At 35.0% G+C, this 26,122-nt stretch overlaps 2 long non-coding RNA genes across 3 annotated transcripts; both read left to right on the forward strand.

Moving 5' to 3' along the window:
* The first annotated feature begins 15,492 nt into the window (after nucleotides 1-15,492).
* On the forward strand, nucleotides 15,493-20,592 carry LOC148787789 (uncharacterized). Of its 2 annotated transcripts, none has more exons than XR_016066084.1 (6): nucleotides 15,493-15,962; nucleotides 17,121-17,173; nucleotides 18,157-18,454; nucleotides 18,552-18,681; nucleotides 18,786-18,848; nucleotides 20,209-20,592. It is a non-coding gene; the product is annotated as an uncharacterized LOC148787789 (long non-coding RNA). The 2 variants fall into 2 exon arrangements; XR_016066085.1 differs by having other exon boundaries at nucleotides 20,225-20,592.
* Nucleotides 20,593-20,894: 302 nt separating this feature from the next.
* Nucleotides 20,895-25,902, forward strand: LOC148787790 (uncharacterized). The gene is made up of 3 exons (XR_016065821.1): nucleotides 20,895-21,214; nucleotides 21,355-21,541; nucleotides 22,592-25,902. It is a non-coding gene; the product is annotated as an uncharacterized LOC148787790 (long non-coding RNA).
* The last annotated feature ends 220 nt before the right edge of the window (nucleotides 25,903-26,122 follow it).

The raw sequence follows: 26,122 nt of genomic DNA on the forward strand, positions 1-26,122 counted from the left end.
TTAACTTGGAAATGTTATGCTTTCCTTTAAAAGTGAAGTTAGAAATTGATGCATTTTTTAAAGAAGATTTTTTTGGTGTATTTGTGTTTCTTCTTGCAATTTTTATGGTTAATTTTTTACCTGAAGGATATTGTATAATAATATTAGTTATATCATATAAGCTTTCTCCTTGTGCAGATTCTAGTACAACATAGTAAGACAGTTTTCCTGGGGTTGAAGACACGTATTAGTGTTGCACTAGTTTCTATTGCAAAGGAGCAGGCTAGTTATGGGGAGATTACTGAATCAAAGGTTTATTTTCTCCTAATTATTTATTGTTAGTTTTAGTGGATTATTTTTATAAGTTTGGGGCTATACTCTTAGTCTGAATCCAATTTTCTAATATAGGCTGATGCTTTAATGTCTGTCTCTTCTGTGACTAATCGTTTCTTCTTAATAAGATGGTATTAGTAGCAGAGACAGCTGATTCATACAGCTATTTAGAGTCTTTGGTTGCTATATTAATACTTCTAGCTAGGCCTTGTTCACCAATTATCTTGATTTTTAATCTTCGAACTTGTTCGTGAACAACTATTTAGGAGTCTTTAGTTGTTATATTAATACTTCTGGCTAGGCCTTTTCCACCAATTATCTTGATTTCTAATCTTTAAACTTATCCTTGAACAGGCTGGCCACGGAGCAATAATACTTAACATTCTTTCAAAATATGGTATGTGGCCTCTATTCATACTATTAATTAGACAATGTCAGAGATTCAATCATGCTATTTGATAATCTTATGAAGTCCTCTTTATATGCTTTCAGTTGGGCATGTGTTGTATTTTCCACTGATGTTATTAGTGAGCTGATTTTGTGCATTCTTGTACTCAATATTCAACATATGCCCAGATATTCATAACTTAACTGTCTGGTTTGCATATTAGCAACTTTAAGTTTTATCCTTTCTTGTTCTCAGCGCTTAATAATGTAGTAAAGCATGAACTCCCAACTTTCCTCAGCGATGTTCCTTGCTGTGTTGCTTGGCATCCTGCCTTCCATAATATTATTTCATGTTTGAAACAGCATTCTCCTAAATGGTAGAAGGAAAGAATGAAGAAATGTCAACATCTGAGTTGTTTGGCGGAGCAAGAATCCGTTACATTTCAAAAATATATTCATGGAGAGCTTGGAGGTTTGTGCGGTTGATTTGAATGTTAGTGAGAGTATGTAATTGTATGTCGTAAGCTACTTTTCATGTTGAGAAAGTAGATTTTTTAAAGTATTGTCTAAGTTGAGAAAGCATGAATTTAATTTAGCTTTCAGTTTATTCTTCTTCTTCTACTTTTCTAATATTTTTGTACTGCTCAATGCTGCATGCTGATTATTTTTACCATAGAAATTAGTGAACACAAAGTATATAGACAAAGAGATGAGTGCTTCATTGTGCATATGAAGTAGAGGGATAAGATGCAGAGTGGATAACCTAAAAGAAACAATTTCAAGTATAACAGAGGCTTGTATTATTCGTTTATGCAATTGACTTAGTTCTGAATCTCTATGAGTACATGTATCAAGAATGATTATGCTACTCAAGATTGGTTATGATCAACTACACCCAAAACCCTTGTATTGTATTTGCTATCTAATATATGCAACTTGCTAATAGATCTGAAACTTTGAAACAATTAAACATGTTGTTCAATTTGAGAATTTGATGTCATCCGGGTTTAGGCCTTGAACTGATATCCCTTTGTCTATACCTGTATCATTCAGAATGGCACCATGATGCCAATCAGGAACATCATGAGCTTTGTGCTTCCTGTTTCCACTATGTCATCTATAATTTGTTTTGACTTGTATTGAAGTACTGTAGCTCATCCAGGTCTTGTTTATAAGAGTGTCACTTTTAGTTGTGTGTTGTGTGTATGTAATGATTGTATGATGGCTTTATAAGTTATTGATTGATGGTTGGTTAAGGCTTCATTTTATCAACTACTTATCTTTTTAAGCAATGCATTGGTCGTTCATAGTTATATGTAGACATTTGCCACATCTTGCATTTGACAGCGTCTTTGTGTTTCAATGTTTTTGGACCACATAGGTAAGCAAGCCTGTAGTACAAAGTTTGGAGGAATGGTCCAAGAAGGCAGTAGAGCTTGAGGAGTCATGAAGGCTTTAGAAGTAAGCTCTGTTCGTTATTTATTTTATTCAACACTGCTGAATGATGCACAATACACTAATTCCTCTTGTGACCGTGCAGTTTGGTAACTCTGGTTGAGGAATTTTGAACTTATATGTTTGTCTTCATGCATGCTCGAAACCAATAGCAAGTGTGTGAGGTGGCAAAGAGGAGGAATACTATAGCGGTGTTGGAGGCTGGGGCTTGGAAACAATGACACAGATGATGATTAAAGAAACTAGGAAGTCTTAGCAAAGTGATAATGGTGCTACAAAGTTGATCATTTTCTTCCCCCCCACTTTTCATTTCATCCATGAAGAATGTCTCTCTTTTTATGTGTTTGTATTGTTATCTTGAATTCTTGATATTTTATCATCTACATTATGGTGTAGTACTTTTCTTTTTATCTATAGAAAGTTGTTCTTTTAATAAATAGTTTTGGTTGTATTTTCAGTGGTTTTCAATTAATTTATTACTGTGATGTGGGCATTTCTCATTCTGTTTTATCTGGCTGTGCTATTATGTTATCTCATTCAAGTAAACAAAGTGTATTATTCTTTTTGGTATATCAAGCTTTGTGAGACATACTTTGTTGTCGGGATGCCATTTATTGTTTAGCATTTCAGGGTTAAGAGTCTTTGTTCAATTGAAATTGCATGAAACTTTTCATATTCCAACTTTGATGTGAAGGACCCAATTCATCATTGGAACGAGATAAAACCATTTTAAAAGTAAAGAATTCTGTGACATGTGTAGTGTTAATTAACACATGCGAACCAGAGGGTAACTCTTTTCAAGATTTCATTTATCTTTTGTTATACTATCAAACTACTTTTTTTTTTCTTTTGCTAGTTATTATCAAACTACTTTCATTTATATTATTTTTCTAGTTTACTCTTAGTAATTTGACAAATAAATGTGATTGTAGGAAGTCATAAGATTGAGATATGAATGTGCACAAGCGTTATATGATTGTTGCTTTGATTAAATGTGGATTAGTTGAGGCATAATTTCATGCATTTTGAATTGCTTTGAAAGAGAGTTAGAATGTCTTCGCTTCTACTAAGTCTTAGGATTCTTGTGAAACTACTTGATATTGAAGACTGCTATACGCCTTAAGAGAGCTTTGATTCTTATAAAGATGTCGATCTTGCCTATAAGATCGATCTATAAAAAAAACGATCTGATGGTGTGCCAATTGACTATGACTAGGAGAGGACAATCGGTGAAATTTTTATGGCAGTTTACAATCTTACTTTGCACATTTCTGATGCCTTATATATACATCTAATCTTGTGTTTTGTGAAATATATGGGTTGACTTGCTTCTCAGATAGTGGTTAAGTAGTAACAATATTGAATTAAGTGAGATGGTATGAAAAAGGAAGAAAAAATATGACAAGTATTGGGGATTAATTGAAAAGATGAATATGATTTTATATTATGTTGTGTGGTTCTTGATCTACGTCATAATTTGAGTTTATAGAATTTTCCCTTGATAAATTGTATGTGGTATTGGAAAAAGTGATACAATAAAAAGACAACCAAAAGATGGTCTTTATGAATTATTTAATGATTATAAGTTAAGATATAGTCATACTCACCAAGGGACACCAAAAAGCCCTGGGTCATCATCTAATTGTGTTTATTCACCATCTTCATCTGCATTTGAGATTGAGCATGATCATGAGGTGACTCATAAGTTTACCATTGAACAAAAGTTCAATAAGTACAAAACAGGGGGTAAAGGTGATCGTGTGAAATCAGAATTGGGGAAATATTTTAGTGAAGATGTTGAATACATAGAGAAAATTTTGATATATTAAATTGGTGGAAAGTAAACGCTCAGAGGTTTACGATTCTCTCAAAAATGACTCAAGATGTATTGAGAGTTCTGATCTCAATTGTTGCTTTAGAAGCGGTAGTTAGTACCGGTGATAGTGTTCTTGATGCTTTTAGGAGCTCTTTGTCTCCTAAAATAGTTTTAAGTACTCATTTGTGCTTAAGATTGGCTTTGAAAAGATTCCAAACCAATTAGCATTGAGGAGGATTTGAGTAAACTTGAAGTTATTGAAAAAGATAATTTTTATTTTTTTCTTGTTTAATTCTATGTACTCTAACTGTTTTCTAGTTGTCTAATTATTTTCTATTTTATTATAGAATTAAGTAAGTTGGGGGTTAATTCAATAATTATCGATATTTGATTATGTCAATTCTTCATTTCTATTTTATGCACGACAGCTCTTCGCACTCGAATCAATTCAATAGAATTTTCTTTTTGTGTTTTAGTATCATATAGTTGTGAATTGTTAATGAGATATGGTGTATGTTAAATATGTTGTTGATGTTATTTTTGTAATTAAATCGTGGTTGGAGTTTTATGATTATAATTTAGTATGGTCAATTATTAGTTTGGTAGAATTAGTTTTATGTAAATGATTGTCTATTTTTTTTTTTTTTTGTTCTTATTAGTTTTCATAATTATAAATATTTGCTCATTGATTTTATGAAGCTGTCATGGAAAGGTTTGGATTCTATTTTTGAAGAAGAATGCAAACTGTAGGTCTTAGATTTCTTACTATTAATTGAGTTTCTTTTTTAATAGACATTTCAAAATTTTGGGCAAAATCGTGTTTTGGTACCATTAATAAAGGTCAGTTTTATTTTTGGTACCACAAATTTTGCAAGTTCGAATTCCGGTACCATTAAATCAAAAAATAAGCATTTTTTGTACCAACTTAACGGCATAGCCATGTGCCGTGCACATGGGCCTTAGCGGCTGTTAACCTCACAATCTTGGGGGGGAAAGTCACATGAGTCTGAGAAAAACGATGGAAAATTGGTCTTCCAATATTTGTGTGGTACCATTAAACCTAAAAATTAGCCTTTTGGTCCCATAAAGTCATTTGCGGTGCAAAATAAGTAATATAACACATTCTAAAATAAAAGATAGAATCCATAAATATGAAGCAAAATATATTGATTATAAATACACGATTTGAGCTAATTGAAACCTGATTTGATAAAAATTTGACAAAACCCACTTGACAAAATATATACATTGCAATAAACAATTTTTCACTATTTGAAACCCGCCAAATGACTTCAACCTATACAAGTATTTAACATATTTCTAGATGTCTTTTTGTTATGAAACTTTTTATAAACTTTTATTACCTGATATATATATATATATAATACTTGTTAATTTTCAGCAGTTTTGGAAATTTGGGTAAATTTATAAAGTTCTTTGAATTATGCTATATGGTAGTTCTCTTCTCTGTAGAACCGTACTCTTTATGAAATTATATGATAATTTTAAATAGTTCTATAATGATTTATTATTTTCTGTATTAACTAATATGAGTCTTGAGTAACATATAAAATTTATAAGATTTTTCTATGGATGGCCGAATTTTATAAATTCATCCATGTAAACTGTGAGTCTGTATTGTAGTTATTCTTCAACTCGATTTTGTAAATTCTTATACCTATTTGTTCAACTAAATTTTTATCTTATATATTTTTATATATGCCAAATCAATACCTTTATCACTTTATTTAAAATTTTCAAAGCCATATACTAAATATATAGGTTGAAGTCTTTTAGTAGGTTTCAATTAGCGAAAAATTGTGTATTGCAATGTATATATTTTGTTAAGTGGATTTTGTCAAACCAGGTTTGATTTAGTTCAAATCGTGTATTTATAACCAATATATTTTGCTTTATATTTATGAAATGTATATTTTATTTTGGAATGTGTTTATTGCTTATTTTGCGCCGCACATGACTTTATGGGACCAAAAAGGCATATTTTTAGATTTAATGATACTAAAAGACTATGGAATGTTGGAAGACCAATTTTTCCTTCTTTTTTTTAGACTCACGTGACTTTTTCCACCAAAATGGTAGGGTCGACGGCCGTTAAGGCCCACATAGGCTCTACCGTTAAGTTGGTACAAAAAAATATTTATTTTTTGGTTCAATAGTATCAAAACCCGAACTTGTAAAATTTGTGATACCAAAAACAAAACTGACTTTTTTTAATGGTACCAAAACATGATTTTGCCCAAAATTTTGGTCAATGTTTTCATACTTGTAATTACATTTCTATAACAATATGTTCATATATTCTCTTTAATATATTTAATTGGACTTTATTTTTTAATATAAAAATATATATAGTTATTTATTCCAAAAAAGAAAATTACCCGAATCGAGCACCTGAACCCAACTGTACCCGATTAGTCGGGTACCTAGTTCAATCGGGTTCGGGATCGGGTTAATTTTTACACTATCCAACTTGTCGGGTATCCGACCCAAAATACTCGAACCCAATCCAACGCCCACACCTACCTCCATCTCTATTGCTTGGTTAAAACTTTAATTTACTAGATGAAGTTGTTGATAATTGTCTAGCTAAAATTGAAAATTGGATAGGGATGTTAACCAATGGGTTGGTTAAATGTCGATGATATAACCAAACTAAATAAAAAACGATGAACCAAACTTCCATCCCCTTAACCGATTTCAACCCTCAGCTTCTAAATTGCCAATCCATGTAGCTAACATACGTCTGGATATAAACCAGCCTTTATTTGTTGTATTTGCCCTCTGTTTAATTCTCGCATATATATGACTAGAAAGAAAAAGATAAAATATAGGGCAAACTACCTTTTTTAGTCCCAAAAACTAGACCGAATAATTTTGTTTTTGATACCACAACTACGGTAGATGTTGCTTTCAGTCCCATAAAACTCATAATCACGCATTTTTAGTCCCGAAAAGTCAAGTATGTTGTGGTTTTGGGAGTAAAAGGCATTGTGTTATGGGGACTAAAAAGTCTTAAAATCACACTTTTTGGGATTAAAAGTACGTGATTTGAGTTTTATGAGACTAAAAGCGGCACCTACATCGTTGTGGTATTAAAAACAATTCTACCCTTATTTTGTATGACTAAAAAAATATTCTGCCCTTAAATAAAATCAAATAGTAAACCCTAGTTTCAAATAAAAGAACACGTGAAAGCGTATGATCAGGGAAGAAAAGAATACGACGAGGAAAAGAAGAAAGAAGAGTGAGATTACAAGAGATGTGAAGCAAATTCAAGCAAGGGGCATGCTCTTCATGTGCACAACCTATCATTTGAGAATGTATGTGAGTGAGTTAGGGTTTGTATAAAACTGCTAGTTCGAAATTTGGAATAGAGAAAACAGGGCATAGAGATACATGTATTGTGGGTGCGCTGATGGTTTGAGATGTACAGCAAAGGATTCTTACTGTAGAATTATCTACTGCTATTAGTAATTGTACGCTTTACCGCTTATGGCAGATTCTTTGTGCTGTCGAGGAAACCGCTTAGATTAAACAAGTTGTATTGTACTATTGTACTTCTTTTTACTTAATGAAAATTACATTTATCGAAAAAATAGAGAAAAGAGGGACCCTCGTACCAGAGAAATATTGTTTACACTGGCTTATTTTTGTTGCTATTATATTGAAAAAAGTAAATTGACTTCATCCCTACACATTCCATCACTTCCATCATTTGAGGACAATTTTGCTCTCTTTGATTACACTATAAGGACAATTTTATCTCGATAATTGATTGGTACTTTAATTATTTTAATGGGTTGAAACTATTAAAGGCAACCGAACTAATCATATTTGTTTTATGAAATTGAGTGTGGGAGATCCTTAGTGAATCGAATAAAAAAATAAAAAGTATTCTATATATATATGTCAAAAGATTCACATTTGTTTTATGAAATTTAGCAATAAATAAGAAATGAAAAAAGATATTAAATACTTAACGTTAGTCAACATTTACGACAATATATAAATCAATGCACCATAATTCTAATATTCTATAAAAAATAAACTCCATTGGTGCCACCTACCACTGTCAAATAAAAAATTATCTTTCAACATTGTATCGATATTTACTAGTCCAGTATTACATTGACTGTCGAGGACCGCATCCGCCGCCTTGAAAACGATGATGGCAATGATAAGGGAGATGCGGGCCACCTCCTCGACAGACCCCCCGGCCTCAAACCACGACGACATAGACGTTGCTGATGAGGAGGGTTTAGATTAGGTTTTATTTTTTTTATTTTTTAATTAGATAATATTTTATATTAATATAATATTTTTCCTTAATTATTAAATATATGAATTAAATAATTTATTTATTTATTTTAATTTATTAAATATATGAATTAAATAATTTATTAAAATATACTACATAAAAATAATAAATTATAAAACCAAAAATTAGGAACATTTTGGTAATTATAAAGAAAATATTTTTTTTGGTAAATGTAAGTTTCATTAAGTAAAGTAAAATAGTAGTACAGTACAACAGTGTGGTTATCAGCTGGTTTCTCCCTCGACAGGCCAAGGGATACGCCACAATCTATATAAAGCTCGTGTACTGACTGATCTAGGTAGAGAGATACTAAGGATCCGCTGCCTGATATCCTCAGCAATCAATAAAGCCATGGTGCTAGGTGTCCTCTCGGTGTGCTCGAATCGTCTCAAGTTTCTCTCCCTCCAAATGTGGTAAACACATGATGCTAATAGTGCTCGATAAGATATGTTAACAATGTGTTTACCTCTCCATCTTTGGGAAGCCCATTCAATATCCGTTATCCAATCTCTATTGGGCCAAGGATATCGTACCACTCTCCGAATTGCTGTGAGACACTGTCGACTAAATCTGCACTGAAAGAATAAGTGGTCATGTGTCTCTGTCGCTCCCTCATTACATAGAATACATGGGCCAAGGTGTGCTAACCATGATTTGTCCATCGTAGCCAATTTGCCCAGAATAGCAAGCCACAGGATGAACAAATGACGTGGAATCTTCAGTGATCCCGAAAGTAGTGAAGACCAGCCTACTTTCGGTCCTGGGGGATCAAAAAGCCTATATAGAGCCTGAGTTGTGGGTTTTCCCTGATCAAATCTCCAAATAATTCGATTCTCCCCTCCATGGATTGTGGGTAAATCATTTGTGATCTCTAGACACTCAAAATCCGTGATAGGGGGCCACTGCCACTCTCCTTCATTAATCACCGTGCTTAGTCTGGCTGATTCCTCCATTCTGAGTAGCCTCAGTCCCCGTGGGAATGTGACACTGGGCGGTCCAAGATAATGCCACGGGTCCTGCCAAAGGTAAAAAGTTCGCCCATCGCCGATCTGATAGTCCACCATAGAGCGGAGGAAAACCCGTAGACGTAGAATTTTCCGCCAACCCCATGAGCCTCCATGCTCCCTAATCGTCCAAATGGAGGTGTCTCGTAATCGACCCTGCTAAAGCCATTCAACCCAAATTGAGGTCCTATCGCATCTGATGATATCATACAGTTTCTTTGTCATTAATGCGCGATTCAAGATAGCAATATCTTTGAATCCTAGTCCTCCCTCATCTTTCGGTCGGCATAGATCTTTCCATGCTACCTTTGCATAACCACTGTTTGTTGTCCCCTTCCATAAGAAAGTTCGCAGTCTCTTCTCAATTTCGTTAGTAACTTTCTTTGGCAGGATGAACGCAGATGACCAATATAAACTCAGCGACAAGAGTATAGATTTAATAATCTGCACCCTAGCAGCATAAGAAAGAGCCATACCCTCCCAACCCGCAATGCGTTTATCAATTTTCAACAATAATGGGTTACAATCAGCAACTGTTAATCGAGAAGATAAAAGAGGTAGCCCCAAATACCTCATCGGTAGGACTCCCTCTTGAAACCCGAGTACTTCCAGCATCTCTTCTCGTAATCCTTGTGCTGAACGTGAGATAATGAGGTGGCTTTTCTGCACATTCAGCTTGAGCCCCGACCATTCAGCAAAGCGATCCAATCCTGTTTTAAATACTCCAATAGAGTTCATATCGGCACGGCAGAATAGCAACAAATCATCAGCAAATTCCAGCTGAAAAATCCTGGCTGCATCACACTTCCAATGAAAGGAAAATAATTCATCCTAGTCAATCAACTGTAGGAAACCTAATTGTAGGACTTCCATCACAAGCACGAACAAGTACGGTGATAGAGGATCACCCTGCCGAAGCCCTCTGGCCCCCGTAAAGAAGCCGTGAGGTTTCCCATTAAGCCCGACAGAAAATGAGGGTGTTGTGACACACTCCTCAATCCTTTTCACAAATGTATGGGGGAACCCAAATAATTCCATCACAGCTATCAGGAAGTCCCACTCCACCGTATCATATGCCTTTCGAATGTCCACTTTTAAAGCACACCGGGGTGGTAGATGAGTCTGGTTATATCCCGTAAACAATTCCTGCGCCAACATAATATTGTCTCCTATGCTTTGTCCCGGCACAAACGCCGCTTGGCACGGACTAATAAGTTTGTCTAGTATCCCACTCAATCGTTGGACAAGGAGTTTAGCAATAATCTTGTACAGTACATTGCAGCAAGATATAGGACGGAAATCACCAACATTCATAGGGGAATGTACCTTTGGTATGAGCGCCAAAAGTGTAGTATTTATCTGTTTCAGAATTCGGCTCGTATTAAAGAAATCCAATACTGCTGAAGACACCTCCTGCCCTACTATAGGCCATGCAGCTTTGAAGAAGCCCGATGAATACCCGTCCGGCCCAGGTGCCTTATCTTCCGCAATGTGAAAAATCGCCTGCTTGACATTCGTCTTTGTAAATGGAAAGACTAAGGAGTTGACATCATCTTCACTCAATATATGTCTAGCCCATGGTCGCAGGAATCGAAGATCTATCATGTCTCTTCGTCGTTCCCCACCAAGTAAATTTTGGTAGTACATGACAAACTCATTAGTTACTGCTCCTGGATCTGTGTGAGTGGTTCCATTATCATCATTGATTTGTAAGATTCTCCTCGTCGATCTCCTTTGAGCAATCTTACGAAAGAACACCCGTGAGCATTGGTCACCCCCCTTCATCCACTGCATTTTTTATCTCTGTTGAAGCATAATCTGTTCAAGTTTAGCTGCTTTAGCTAGTACTACCCGGCAGCAGTGTTCCAATTGTAGGAAAAGTTCATCCTGCCTGTTTGAAGTAACAAGTACTTGCGCCATCTCAAGAAACCCTTTTGTCAGTTGGACATTGTGTGATAAGTCCCCCTTTTTCCTCCTTTGCTCTCTAAACACCGGTTTAAGTGCTTTGAGTTTCCTTGTTACGGCATACATAGGTGTCCCTATAATGTTATGTTGCCAGACCTGCTGTACACTGGGAGTAAATTCTGGAGATAGGGCGAGGTAATTATCGAATCGAAACATACCTCCAAGTTGTTGTTGTCTATCCCCGCATAACACCATTGGAGAGTGGTCTGAAGTGCGTGCTGTGAGAGAAGAATAATATGATGTCGGGAACTGAGCCATCCATCTATCATTGATCAGCATGCGATCCAGTCTTTTCCAGAGGTTTCGTGGCCCGGCACTACAATTGTGCCATGTGTACCATTCTCCCTGCATGGGTAATGGTAATAATCCTGTATTCTGGATGCAAGTGTTAAAGTCTTCCATGGCCATTCGAATATCTCCTGATACACCACAGATTTCACTAAGGTCGCGCACTGTATTGAAATCCCCGCCAACAAGCCACGAGATATTGGTACACTGCATAGCAATAGTCTCCATGGAACTCCATAATGCCCTCCTCTCTACTAGCTCATTTGCCCCATAAATAACAGTAATAGCAATGGATTCATGAAGTGCATGGATATGAACATGACAGTGAATAAACTGTGTGCCACATTCAACCACATCAACATCAATAAAATTTTCATCCCACGCTATCCAAACCCGATTTCCAGACGATCCATAATCCACAAACCATTTCCATTGAGGTAGTAAAAAAGCTTGAATATGAGATACATTATTGGTACGAACACGAGTTTCAAGGAGACCGAGGAATTGTAACCTGAACTCAGCAACGATGTCTTTGACTGCTAGCTGATGATCTCTTTTGTTCAGGCCACGAACATTCCATATTGCTGCATTCAACATGGATCACTAGGCATGGCGCTGCTATGCTTAGGACCCCGAGATGACTCATCTGTATCATCCAATAGGTGAAGTGCATCAAAAGTATTATATATAACAAGCGCCTTACCCCTCTCCTCACGACTTGGCCCAGTTGCATCCCTAGGGTACTCTCGTCCCTCTCTTTGCTTTTCTACTACTGGAGCTGGTGGTGGTCTGCTCTTGTTCCGATCAGGCACTTGTGGTGGCCGGGTCGATATAGAATTAGTATCACCATCCTCATTAGGATTGTTTTTACTTCGTTCGGGCTCTTGCAGCGTTCCCACTTTCTGTACATATACAGTAATCGGTGGTTTAGCTTGTTTTGGTTTGTTGAGAACACACTCTTTGGCAGAGTGTCCCAATGTCATACAACTGTTGCACTTCTGGGGTAGCCATTCGTACTCAACATCTACTTTACAAGGTGATTCTCCTCCATCCTCATCCGATGTCATTATTATAATGTGCTTCGGTAAATTTGAGGTCACATCCAACATTACGCATACACGAGCGAAGTCCAGTCTCGTGCATGCTCTCATAATTGCATCCGGGTAAAGTGGTTTACCCACTCCACTGGCCACCGTACTAAGGCCTTCCTCTGTCCAAAACTCGATTGGAAGGTGTCGAAGTTTTATCCACACAGGAACCTGTGTATGCTGTAGTTTTCTTAATACCATCCCTGGTTTCCATTTTTGTAGAACAATAGGCTGCCCCTGGAATAGCCACGGCCCTCCTTCAATTACATCTTCCATAGCAGCTACTGATTTGAATTGGAGGAAAAAAAATCCATTATTAGTACCAGTGACCTCCTTCAAGCCCGGCCATACAGACATTGCAAACTCTTTTAAATGATGAAAATACGGCCTTTTTCCTAGAAAATACCCCACCGCGGTAGCCCTCCATCGTTTAGATCCATTTCGTATAGTATCCAATGTTGGGCGCACTATACCCTCTCCATTTTGTACCGTTGGAGCCACATAAGATAAGGTCTTGCGAGTTGATTTATGAAATGCATGAGTTATTTTGTCATCGATAATCGTTTCCGAACATGCATGCAACGGTATGTTTCCGACGTATAATTCCATAGGAGTGCAAGAATTAAGTTTAGAATGCAGATTTTTTGTCTTCTTGTGCAGAATGATGTCATCCATGACATCAGCAGCTGATGTTGTCATTGCATCAGCAGTGATGTCAGCAGTATAGGTCATGCTTGCCTCAGCAGTGATGTCAGCATCATAGGTCATGTCTGCATCATCAATGACATCATCATCTCTATCATGCGCCACATCATCTGCCACAGTATCTGCCATGTCATTCACCACATCATTATCTGTCATGTCATTCGCCATGTCATGCGAAATACCAACAGTCACTTGAACTCGCCGGTCGTCTTCCTCGTCAGTCGCCGGCGGCCGCAAAACCGTAGCACAACCGGCGGAGAAACCAGGCGCTTTTGTTCACAGATCTGCTTCAGTCCTTATCCCTCCAGATTCCGATGGTCTACTGCTTGTTTCCGATGGTATTAGGCACCTCCAAGCCTTGCGAAGACCCCCCACTCGTGGTGGTGCGGTTTCCTGCAACTTTGCCGTTGATCGGGACGACGGCATCCTTTTAAATCGCAAAGTCCATTTATTTTTCAGATCTCTAAGGGCATCAACAGTCTTCTCATCTCCATGATCAATCACAGCGTGAGCCAACCGCAAGAATTCGTCGAGGTTAAACGGTTCCATCTCGCGTCCGCCATTAATGGAGGAAAACCCTAGTTTTGGCGACGCGTTTAAAGAAGGCGATTCAGAGGTCAAGTTCTCACCTTTATCGTTCAGGATCCTTGCTACCTTCTCCATAGAGACGTGGATGCCATCATCGGCCGAAAAATCGTGAGTTTCCAGTGATTTTTGGTTGCGCGTCCCTTCATCTTCTCGAAACCCTAAAAATGGCTGCTGCATCTCCTCAACCATTTCAGGCCTCAAATCACTTCCAAATGCCATATAATCATCACCATTCACTCCCCCATCGCTGGTCGATCCTGTAGTCACCGAAAAACTATGTTTTCCGGCCAAAAAACCCGTACCCGTCTCTTTGTCTTCCACGCCGGAAAATCGCCTCCTTTGACCGATCGTCCCACTCCGGTCGGCCAGTCCACCGTCGTCCCCATCAGCCGACGTATCACCATCATCTTCCACCTCGCCGACATCGTCCATGGGGGAAGGGTTATAAGTGTGTGAGAATTGTAGTGTGCTAGTGTGTGTGAGAGAAGAGAGAGAATTTTTAGTGAGAGAATTTTTGTTGTCCATTTTGCTTTTGCAATGTAAAGAAAATATTACAAAGCTAATTAAATGACTGTTCCTAATACCATTACTAAAATAGTTCTAATCACGTATTTCTAAATTACATTGACCGTTCCAAATACCATTGCTAAAATCATCTCAAGTACGTGTTTATAAAAGTGGTTGACCGTTCCTAATACCATTGCTAATATAGTTTTAAGTACGTGCTCCAAAATAAGAATGATCATTCCTAATACCATTACTAAAATAATTTTACATGACTGACCGTTCATAAAACAGTTACAGAAGACTGTTCCAAACAAAAATATAACCGTGCCTAATAGTATTGCAAACATTGACAAACAAACCATTACAAAGGCTATTTCTATATTTATCACAAATACAAATAAATACAATTCCAAAATTCAGACACGAGTATTACAAAGACCTTTCCAAAAGTAAACCAATGTAAATAATATAGCCCTTCTAAATTTAGTCCAGTTCATTCCAATTAAAAAAATAATTTTTTTAGAAAAGTTTAATATTAAGAGCAGTTTCTAACAATGTGTTACGGTGCCAGTCTTAAATTAGAACGGTCAGGCATGACCTGTTCCTAAATATTTGTAACGCATTTATAAGAACGTACAGCCAACTGTTCCAAAAAATCAGTCCAGATTAATTTGGTCACTTTCAAACATTTAGAACAAAAAAAAAAAACTGTTAATAGATTTATTTCTATCCTCTCTCTCTCTTGTCAACTTCTACATCAATTTTTATTCTGTCTCTCTCTTTTCTTCAGAATTTTCTCATTATATTTTTTTATATTTTTTATTTATCTAATTAATATATTTTTTAAATAATAATTAGTTTTTTAAGTGATTGAAGTTGATTTACATTAGAAATTAATCTAAAGAGTTTGTGTATTTTACAAAAAGAAATTACTAAATAAGAAAGGGTGGGGGTGGGGGCTAATGGCAACTTTGGGAATCGCAAGTGGTACATGTCGTCATCATCATCATCATACCCAAGAAACACAAAACATTTCTCACTCATATTTCTCAAAGTCTGTCTCTCTTCACTTCGGTATGAAGATGACGAATGCGAATTCCTTTTCTTCTTCTTCTTCCTTTTATGGATGATTTCTTAGAATCTTGATGTCATAGTTTTGGGAAGAAATCGTACTAAAGATATCCCAAAAAAGAAAAAATCCACGGGTAAAAACCCTAAAAATCACCATCCTCTTTCCGGCCATTTTACCCAAAACCACCGTCCATCCACAATCCCACGTTTTAAGCCTCACCCCTTCATTTTCCATTTCCTCTATTCATGTTTCGATTCTCACCCAAAAAAACAGAGGAAAGAATAAGGGGGAAAGATCAGCAGAAAGGGAGGGAAGGGTTAGGGTTGAGTACCAGCGGCAGCGGAGGGTGATGTGAACAAGGGGGCCGTTAAGTGGTTTCATGATCTAGGTTTATGACTCCGGAGGGTGATGGGGACCTCTTGTCTTCTGTTCCAATGTAATTCATTTTGACGCTCTCAGCCTTCCACTTTTCTTGAAATATTGGGTGATGAAAACTTGTTAGTTTTTCACTTTTGAATGTATGAAAACTGCGCTTTTGGTTTTATCATTGGGTTGAAGAGTAGTTCAATTCTTGGCTTCTTGATTGAATTCTTGGTTGGTTTTTTTTGGAATCAAGTTTTAGAAGTGTTCTCTTGTTTTTCTTGGGTAAAAGATGTCTAGAGAACAACACGTTTTTCCCCCCTCCAGTTTTTAGTTTCTTTAGGGTTTTCCTTAAAGATGGTGGGTTGTTCGTTTCTTGATTGATTTCTTTCAAGATTTTGGTTGGCCTGCCAAGGCAGGGTTTAGTTGTTTATTAACTGCTGCGCCACTCAGGGATGTTCTTGATTGAATTCACGTTTCTCAATTATCTTCTTTATGGTTTTTATTGAACTTTAGGATGTAAGAATTGGAGTGAGAATGCAGATTTTTGTTTTAACGAAAAAAATATACCCCAAGAAGATCATGCGGTTCTTAGATAAAATTTGGCTATTTTTCTTGGGTTTCATCCATTTTAAACTGGGACCTTGCAGAGGACGTTTACCTTTCTGGTTTTTTAAGTTACAGCCATCCGCATATATCTACAAATAAAGCCTGATTATGCATTAGTTATGAAATTTCTATGGCAAATCAAGGAAACAGAAAGGGCTTGAATGAAAAATAATAGGCATGCATTTCTAACTAGGTATTTTATCTTTATCACGGATCTGTTTTCTTTTGATCCCTTTATTGGTTGTTAGGTATGACTAACTCCATCTTGTTGTCAGCATAGTTCAAAACTTTAATATTGGAACATATGTGGATATTGTTTTGTATGTTCTTTTGGTAGTGGTCATGACTCACAAGGAAAATATGTTATGGTCACCTGTACAATTAAATTAACAGTCGCGTATTGAATTGACAACTGTTAATGTTTTCATGAAGTCCTAACCGAGGACATAACTTGTCTTAGCCTTATCATTGCTTTATCTGCCACTTTTAATGTATTCCCTCTCACTTCTTGTTTCTTTGCTATGAAACTGAGCTCTTATGACAATTTGCACATTCTTAATTTATAAAATATAGAGTTTTCTAAAACTAATTTACTAATATTTTGTGTTTTTCATGGTTGTTTCAGAGATTGGTCATTTGCCTGAAATGGCCAATAACTCCCAGTCCACAAGCATGCAGGTATCGAATTTAAAATGCTTTCTTAAATAATATAGTTTTATAGTGGTTTCTACATAAGCACATATTCTTGACATATTTGGTGCACATTAGTTGATTATGTATTATTACATGTGAAGTAGTTTGCCACTATTATTACGTTAGCGTGATTAAATGCTATTCCCATTCCTCTAAAAGATAGTGTAGTAATCTAACGTGATTAAAGGCGAAGGCAATAAGCATTTTTTTTTACATTCAAGTCTCCATTTCTGCTGTCGTTCTTTGTTCATACTTGAATTAGTTTTTGCATGTAATGTTTAATCTTGGTTCTCTTATACGATGATTCATTTAAAATAAATAAATAATCATAAGCTATGCCATGTTATCTCCATTGTTGAAGTGTGAAGAGCATTCTTTATAGTCAGTGCTTTTTAGTCCTCATTAATTAACAGATATTTCCTCCACTCCTTTCAAGTTCTAATAGCTAGCATCGATATACCGGGTTTTACATAATGCTGGGATTGGTTTGACATTACCATGGTTAACCTGTGAATAGCGCTCCCTTTTGTCAATTATGTTAAAGCTTTTTTCCGGAACTCAGGGAAAGTTTGATGCTCTAGCAACTAATATGACTTTAGGATAAATATTTCAACATGGTTAACCATAGCTAAAAAGTTGATATTATATTAATCTTGTGTTACGGGGACGAGGATTATACTTTTCTTTCGTAGAAGCTGCTAATTTATGTTCTTCTGTATTTACTAAATATGCTTTTACGCTATATTTGTCATGTACTTGTCTCTTCTCTTGTCCAGTGTACCGTGGGCATGCCGTAATTGGAAGTCCTGGATGTAATAACTCATCTATATGTTTTCATATGTATAATTTAATGGAAAAATTAGGCGCTTTCTTGAAAGAGGATGAGGAAAGTTTGACTTAGACTTGTATGCCTACTCGTAATCCATCTAGAATCATGATGAATCATCTGATTTCTTTATGTTTTGCAGGGTGGTGCTAAATTTGTACCCCCAGCATTGGTGATAAGTTGACAATTGCTGGGCTTTGCTGCAGTTTTCTTAATGTAAATAGAATAGAATACAGTAAAAAATGGGGGGAGCTTGTTCCAGGAAGCGAGACCAGCCAGTAAACGAGGATAACCTGAACCGAGGGGTTTCAGGTAGATATACTAAAAGTGGGAGCTCAAAATGGCTTGGAACCTCATTTTCTAGATCATCTATGGACGCTGGTCAAGGGAAACGAAGTTGCCCATCTCTTATGGATACGTGTATATATAAAATTCGGCAAGTATGTTTGGCGTGGTTACTCTGTTTATAGTTCACTGTATAAGAGGGAGAGCCAAACTGTTTTAAGTGTATTGACAAGCAATTTTCTTTTGTTGAAGGACATAAACAAATATAGCACCTTCTCCATGCTGCCAAGGGATATAAGTCAACAGATTTTTTGACGATTTAGTGTGTTCCCAATGTCTAACTGATTCTGTACTTGAAGCTTTTCGGGATTGTGCTCTTCAGGTTTGCAAGCCTTGCTAAGTGAAGAAATAGGTCACAAATTGCTTTGGCTGCCTAAAGGATAGACAACAGCTGGTCTCATGAGCTCATTTTTCTGTTTGTTGCAGGATCTTAATTTGGGAGAATACCCAGGATTTAATGACAATTGGATTGACGTCGTCTCTTCACAGGTTCATCTCTACTCTCTGTGGATCTTTCGGGTTCGGATGTTAGTTATTATCAAACTACTCTCCTTTTTTTTTTTTTGTTTTCTTTTGCTAGTTATTATCAAACTACTTTCATTTATATTATGTTTCTAGTTTACCCTTAGTAATTTGACAAATAAATGTGATTTTAGGAAGTCATAAGATTGAGACATGAATGTGCACTAGCGTTATGTGACTGTTGCTTTGATTAAATGTGGAGTAGTTGAGGCATAATTTCATGCATTTTGAATTGCTTTGAAAGAAAGTTGGAATGTCTTCGCTTCTACTAACTCTTAGGATTCTTGTGACATCATATTTGTTTGCTAAAAACCTACCTGATTGATCCTTATATCCCTAACATGGGACATGCATCATTTTGAAAAAAAATTCAAAGGCCCTTCCCCTTGGGAAAAAAAAGAAAGAATAGCAAAAAAAAATGAAATTACATCTACTCCGCTGGTTTAGGTCACTTAGTAACTGGGTAACTTCATCACAAATGTTGTTATTCACGTAAAACGGTGGCCGGAGCTATGAGTATGCAAAGCACTTTAGGTAAAATGTGTTTTGGTTGAGTAACCGGGTGCCTTCACCACAAGTGTTGTCATTCGCGTCAAAAGGCCAGAATACGACGTTTTTTGGTTGAGTAACCGGGTGCCTTCACCACAAGTGTTGTCATTCGCGTCAAAAGACCGAAAGACGGCCTAAAGAACACAAGTCACGGGCAAAAATGAAGGAAAAAAAAGGAGAAAAGAGCCATGACAAAATACAAGGGGAAGAAAAAAGAAAAAAAATCATTATTGGCCCAAAGAAAAGAAAGAAAAGCAAAATCCGTCCCTACTTAGGTAGATATAAGGAGATAAAGGGTATTATGCTAGCATCGGGGATGATAACATTTAGAAACCTATAGATTTTGTGGAAGCTTGATTGTCCTGCTCTCTACCTGGCAAAACAAAGTGTGGTGATGTGATTGGCCTCTTACCCTCGTTATGATAAGTTAGCATTTGTATAACGTATTGCTGCATTTGTGTTTTAAGATTGTGTACATAATATTTCGTTTTGTCTGGGGGGCTATAACTTTAAAGACATTACAACAATCCTTTCTTTCTTTTTCAATTTATTGAAAAAATTATCACATTTATTTCTTGGTGGCTATATGAAATTTTTTCTGTATAAAAATGATTTATTTAGAGATGCCTTTTCTTGTGGGACTATTATTTTTGGATAGTAGGAGATAGATTTTTGCCTTAATATTATTTTATCAATATAACTGAAAATAATTATTGTAACGACATTTAAATTTTATATTATTATAGTTCTCTTTAATTTTATGAATTATTTCTTTTAGATTGCCATCTCAGCAGGTTCAAGATCAGTATACAGCGGTGATGCTTCTTACATGGGTTCTCCCCAAGCCCCAACTGTAAAACTTAGAAGGAAAATGTACAAGTTGTGCTGAATATAAGAGTTAAAGAAATCTTTCATGCTGGATATAGAGAAGTATCATAACTTTTTAACTTTACTGACCCATGAATGCAGTTTATCCAGGTATATGAGGTCGGGAATCATTGTTAACTAACAATTGAATATAAAATCAGATTCCGTTTTTGTCTTCCATTTCTCTTTTAACTCTTCTAATGAAGTTCATGAGATAATTTTATTTCAGTTATATTTGTACACTTGGTAGAAGACCATGGTGATGTCGCGGGAAGTGCTTCTTAGTGTTGGTGTTCCATGGTGCAGGTGACTATTCGTATTCTATCATATCATTTTTATCATTTGTCCCACACAATTATGTGTTGTTGGGTTCTTATGTTAAACCCATTCAATAGTTCATTGGTAGGGTGAGCTATTGGAGAATTTATTGTCACTCCCCAAAAGCTTATCACTCGAGGTTCAGTCCTGGTAAGTCACTTTTACTGGCTTAATTCCTGTCAATATTTATGTTGATCTATCTCTAGAAGTTATTTAATTTCAATATCTGACAATTAAAGTGCTTATTTTATTTATTCGATCTATTGTTTTAGGATTTTATTGTGGAGATGCTGCTGATATTGCTACTCTTGAACGGTTGAGTTTTGCCAAACAAGCTTCAATACGTAGTGCACTATTAATTGTCCTCCAATGGTGTCTCACTTCCAGTTATGATAGATTTAGCAATTGTGTTATGTTCTAGGTTTGTTTTCTTTTCTTCTTATATGTGAATCTCTTCTTGTATCACACAGAAAATGATCTCCTTTTGAGTTGAGTTACTTAAGAAGGTTCCACATGTAAATTATGAATAAAAAAGCACCAGCTACTGGCCAAATATCTTAGAAGCCGCATGGAGCCCCTTAGATTGTTAGATCATTTCGGTAACAAGCCTTATGTCACTCATTTTTGCTTTATTTTTAGATGCTTTTCTCTCCCATATTATTTGTATGTTGTATGTGCTTTGAGGTAGATACACATCATATTTATATGCTAATGGACAATTTGGGCTGTTTTATTGTAGTGGAGGCAGCTTTTGTTTTGATGATCATCATCGATCTCCCTCGTTCTCTTTTATCCCTACATGTCAATTTATTTTGGAATCTACATAGAGGACGTCTCTAAGGAACAAGAAGAATGTGAGGTTTATAAGGTGACTCTTGTGCAATACAATAATTTTAATGATTCAAAGGCCTTCAAAGGCCCTCATGGTATGTTCTCTTGTTTTCATCTTCCTACGAATTTGAATTATAAAAGTATGCTCCATGACTTCTGGCTTTATGTGTTCTCTTTATCCATTTATGCTATCTCTTCGAATAGATGAAGTGCCAGAGCCCATATATGTAGCATGTAATTTTATTTTGTGCGACTCAAGTGTATAAACTTGGCCGTGGAATATACTAATTACATTGCAGCAAATAATAGGATCATTCTGATGTAATAGTATGTTTGCTCTTTGAACTCACGGTTTTTGTCAACAAGTCAATGGCTTTGGATAAGCTAAGGTAATCTTTATCAATAGTCATCGATACCATGAGTTTGACTGATAAGAGTATGCTCCATGACTTGTTGCTTCACTTGTTCTCTTTATGTGCATGTTTCCATGCTTTAAAATATTACAACATTGAAAATATTTGTTGCTTTTATACACCAAAAGCATAATCTATTGCATATCCTTTAATTTATAAAAGTGTGTACATGATACAGAAAAAGATGTGAAAAATGATAGAGATTGATTTGTCTGATTGGATGTAAGAAATATTAGAGAATGGATTTGGGTTTACCCGAGGCCATCATAAACTTAATTTGAAATAGAACTAGAAATCTATATCTATATCTATCTACATTTACTTCTATGTAAAAATTATGAAGAGTTCAAATAATTTCTTACCGTTTTTAATTTGACTAAACTAAACTTTTAATAGTTATATTACGTAGTCCTTGTGAGTTGAGTTACTTAAGAAGGTTCCACATTTAGTAAATTATGGAAAAAAACACACCATGTACTGGCCAAATATCTTCAAAGCCGCACGAAGCCCCTAAGTCTTTTAGATCATTTCTGTAAAAAATCTTATGTCACTTGTATTTGGTTTTATTGTTTAGATATTTTTCTCTCCCACATAATTTGTTTGTGTATGTGCTTCTAAGGTACACATCATATTTATATGCCGAAGGACAATTTAGGTAGTTTTATTGTAGTGCAATCAGCTTTTCTTTTGATGATCATCATTGATCTCCCTCAATTATTTTGCAATCTACAGGGAACATTTCTAAGGAGCAAGAAGAAAGTGAGGTTTATAAGGTAACTGTTGTGATAATTTTCTACATGCGGGTACTCTTAATGATTCAAAGGCCTCATGGTATGTTCTCTTTTTTTCATCTTACTACGAATTTGAATTGTAAACTGTGTTCTCTTTAAGTATTTATGCTATCTCTCCGAAGAGATCAAGTGTCAGAGCCCATATATGTAGCATGTAATTTTAGTTTGCGTGATTTAAGTGTATAAACTTGGCCATGCACTAATTACAATACAACAAATTATAGGATCCTTATGATGTAATATATGTGTTTGCGCTTTGAACTCTACGTTGTTTTCAGCAAAAAAATGAATTTTGATAAGCTAACTAATCTTTATCGATTGGAATGATCATAAACTTTATCTGAAATAGATCTACTTAAACATCTACATCCATATAAAAAGTATGAATAGCACTAACAATTTTTTGAAGTTTTTAGTGTGACTAAACTAACCTTACATTAAATTCAATAATTTTATTCAGTCGTCCTTTTGAGTTGGGTTACTTGAGAAGAAAATCACTAGCCACTGACCAAATATCTTGAGAGCCACATGAAGCCCCTTAAGAATATCATTCCGATAACAAGTCTTATGTCATTTGTATTACAAGTCTTATGTCATTTGTATTTAGTTTTATTGTTGTGATGCTTTTCTCTCTCACGTTATTTGTTTGGTGTATGTGCTTCTAAGGTAGAGATGCATCAAATTTATATGCCAAAGGACAATAGTCAGCTTTTCTATTGATTATGATCGATCTTCCTAGTTCTTTCTCAACCTTACATGTGGATCTATTTTACAATCTACACTAAGGACGTGCCTAAAGAACAAATGTGAAGTTTATAAAGTAAGTGTGGTGCAATACGAAAATTTTCTGTTTGGAGGTTCTCTTAATGATTCAAAGGCCTCATGGTATGTCCTCTTATTTCCCATTTTATTACGAATTGGAATGATAAAAAGTATGGTCCATAATTTCTAGCTTTACTTGTTCTCATATGTTCATGTTTCATGCTTTCAAAATATTAGTACTTCTAAAATATTTGTTGCTCTTGCTGTCTTGAATACACTGAAAGCATAGTCTATGTCATATTGTTACTTTAATTTCTAAAAGTACTATTGTTATATATTATATTTGTATATAGATATATATGCATATATTTTCATAGTTATATACAACACATAAATGTGTGCATGATACATAAAAAAATTTAAGAAATAATAGAGATTGGATTTGGTTGATTGGGTGCAACAAATGTTAGAGATTGGATATAGCTTGACTGTACGTTCATCATAAACTTAGTATAAATAGAACTATATATCTAAATCTGTATCTATATACATCTATATTTATATAAAAAGTATGAATAGCACTAAACATTTTTTGCAATTTTTAGTTTGACTAAACTAATCTTATAATAAAATTTAAATTATATTACATAGTCCTTTTCGAGTTGTGATACTAGGAAGTTTTCAGATGTAGTATATTATGGATAAAACGAATTAGCTACTAGCCAAATTATTTGGTTTTGTTATTTAGATGGTTTTCTCTCACACATTATTTGTTCATTGTATGTGCTTTCGAGTTAGATACGAATCATATTTATATGCCAAAAGATAAGTTGGGCTGTTTTATTTTATTGTTATCAGCCTTTCTATCGATGATCATCGATCTCCCTGGTCCTACATTAACCCCACATGTCAATTTCTTTTGATCATGTCCGTAGTTATCTTGTTACTGTTATTTGGTTTTACTGTTTAGATGCTTTCTCTCCCACATTATTTATATGTTGTATGTATTTCTGCGCTAGATACACATCATATTTACGCCAAAAGACAAGTTGGTCTGTTTCATATTATTGCAGTCAGCTTTTGTATTGATGATCATTGATCTCTGCTTGTTTTGTTTTAACTCCACGTGTCCGTAGTTATGTTGTGCATAACCCGTCTATCTATTTTGTAATCTACATAGAGGATGTTTCTAAATAATAAGAACGTGAGGTTTATAAGGTAAGTGTTATACAATACGAAAATTTTATGCATGGAGGTTGTCTTAATGATTCAAAGGCCTCATGGTTTGTTCTCTTGTTTTCATCTTACTACAAATTTGAGTAATAAAAGTATGGTCCATGATATTTGTCTTCACTTGTTCTCGTTATGTGCATATTTCATACTTTAAAATATTAGAACCTATAAAATGTTTGTTGTTCGTACATACATTAAAGGCATAGTCTGTTTTATATTGTTACTTTAATATATAAAAGTATTATTGCCATTCGTACATTTATATATAGACATGTATGTATATATTTTTATATTTGTGTACAACAGATAAATGTGTATGAGTAACGCTAAATATTTCTTGTAGCTCTTAGTATGACTAAACTAACCTTATAGTTTATTTAATAATTGTATTGCATAGTTCCTTTTGAGTTTAGTTACTTGAGAAAGTTCTGGATGTAGTAAATTATGATAAAATATGTGAATGTCATAGCTTGTTATTATGGATCTTTCCTATTTTTAACTTCTCATATTTGATATGACTGTGAGTAACACTTCAATCAATGTACTTACAATCTTGGACCAAAAGCACTGATAGAAATTCTGCTATCATTTTCTCTTGGCAAGGTGGATAAATTTTTGGTGGCTTTACTTAGAATGTGTTATATTTTCTTGTGATCATTTTCTCTTTGGATGTTGGGTAAATTTTTCATGGTTTTACTTAAAATATATTACATTTGCCAATTTCCTTTTGAGTTTAGTTACTTGAGAAAGTTCTGGATGTAGTAAATTATGATAAAATATGTGAATGTCATAGCTTGTTATTATGGATCTTTCCTATTTTTAACTTCTCATATTTGATATGACTGTGAGTAACACTTCAATCAATGTACTTACAATCTTGGACCAAAAGCACTGATAGAAATTCTGCTATCATTTTCTCTTGGCAAGGTGGATAAATTTTTGGTGGCTTTACTTAGAATGTGTTGTATTTTCTTGTGATCATTTTCTCTTGGGATGTTGGGTAAATTTTTCATGGTTTTACTTAAAATATATTACATTTGCCAATTTCCTGCTATCATTTACTTTGTGGAAGGTGAGTAAATTTTTGGTGGCATACATTTCTCTTGATAGATGAGTAAGTGATTTAGGTCATTATAATTATATGTTGTGATTTCGATAAGCATGTGGTTTGTTTTTGTCTAACAAATATAATTGAATTTGATGAATTTTAACTTAAATTTACATTTGATAGTTTAGGGGTAAATTTATATTTGATAGAGGGTCAAATTGCATATAAACCCACAAATAATACTTGAAAATTAAAAAATAAATTCTATTTATCATAATTTGTGGTTATAATAATTTAATAATTATATCAGATACAAATATAATTATATTTATAATCAAAGAATTATTTATTATTTATGTAAAAGGAAATTATTTAAATTATAAATATACATAAATTTACCTATTTATTACTTTTTTACCAATGAGATGC

This window comes from Sesamum indicum, linkage group LG6 (assembly GCF_026168435.1).
Source record: "Sesamum indicum cultivar Baizhima isolate 11 linkage group LG6, ASM2616843v1, whole genome shotgun sequence".
Classification (NCBI taxonomy): Eukaryota; Viridiplantae; Streptophyta; class Magnoliopsida; order Lamiales; family Pedaliaceae; genus Sesamum; species Sesamum indicum.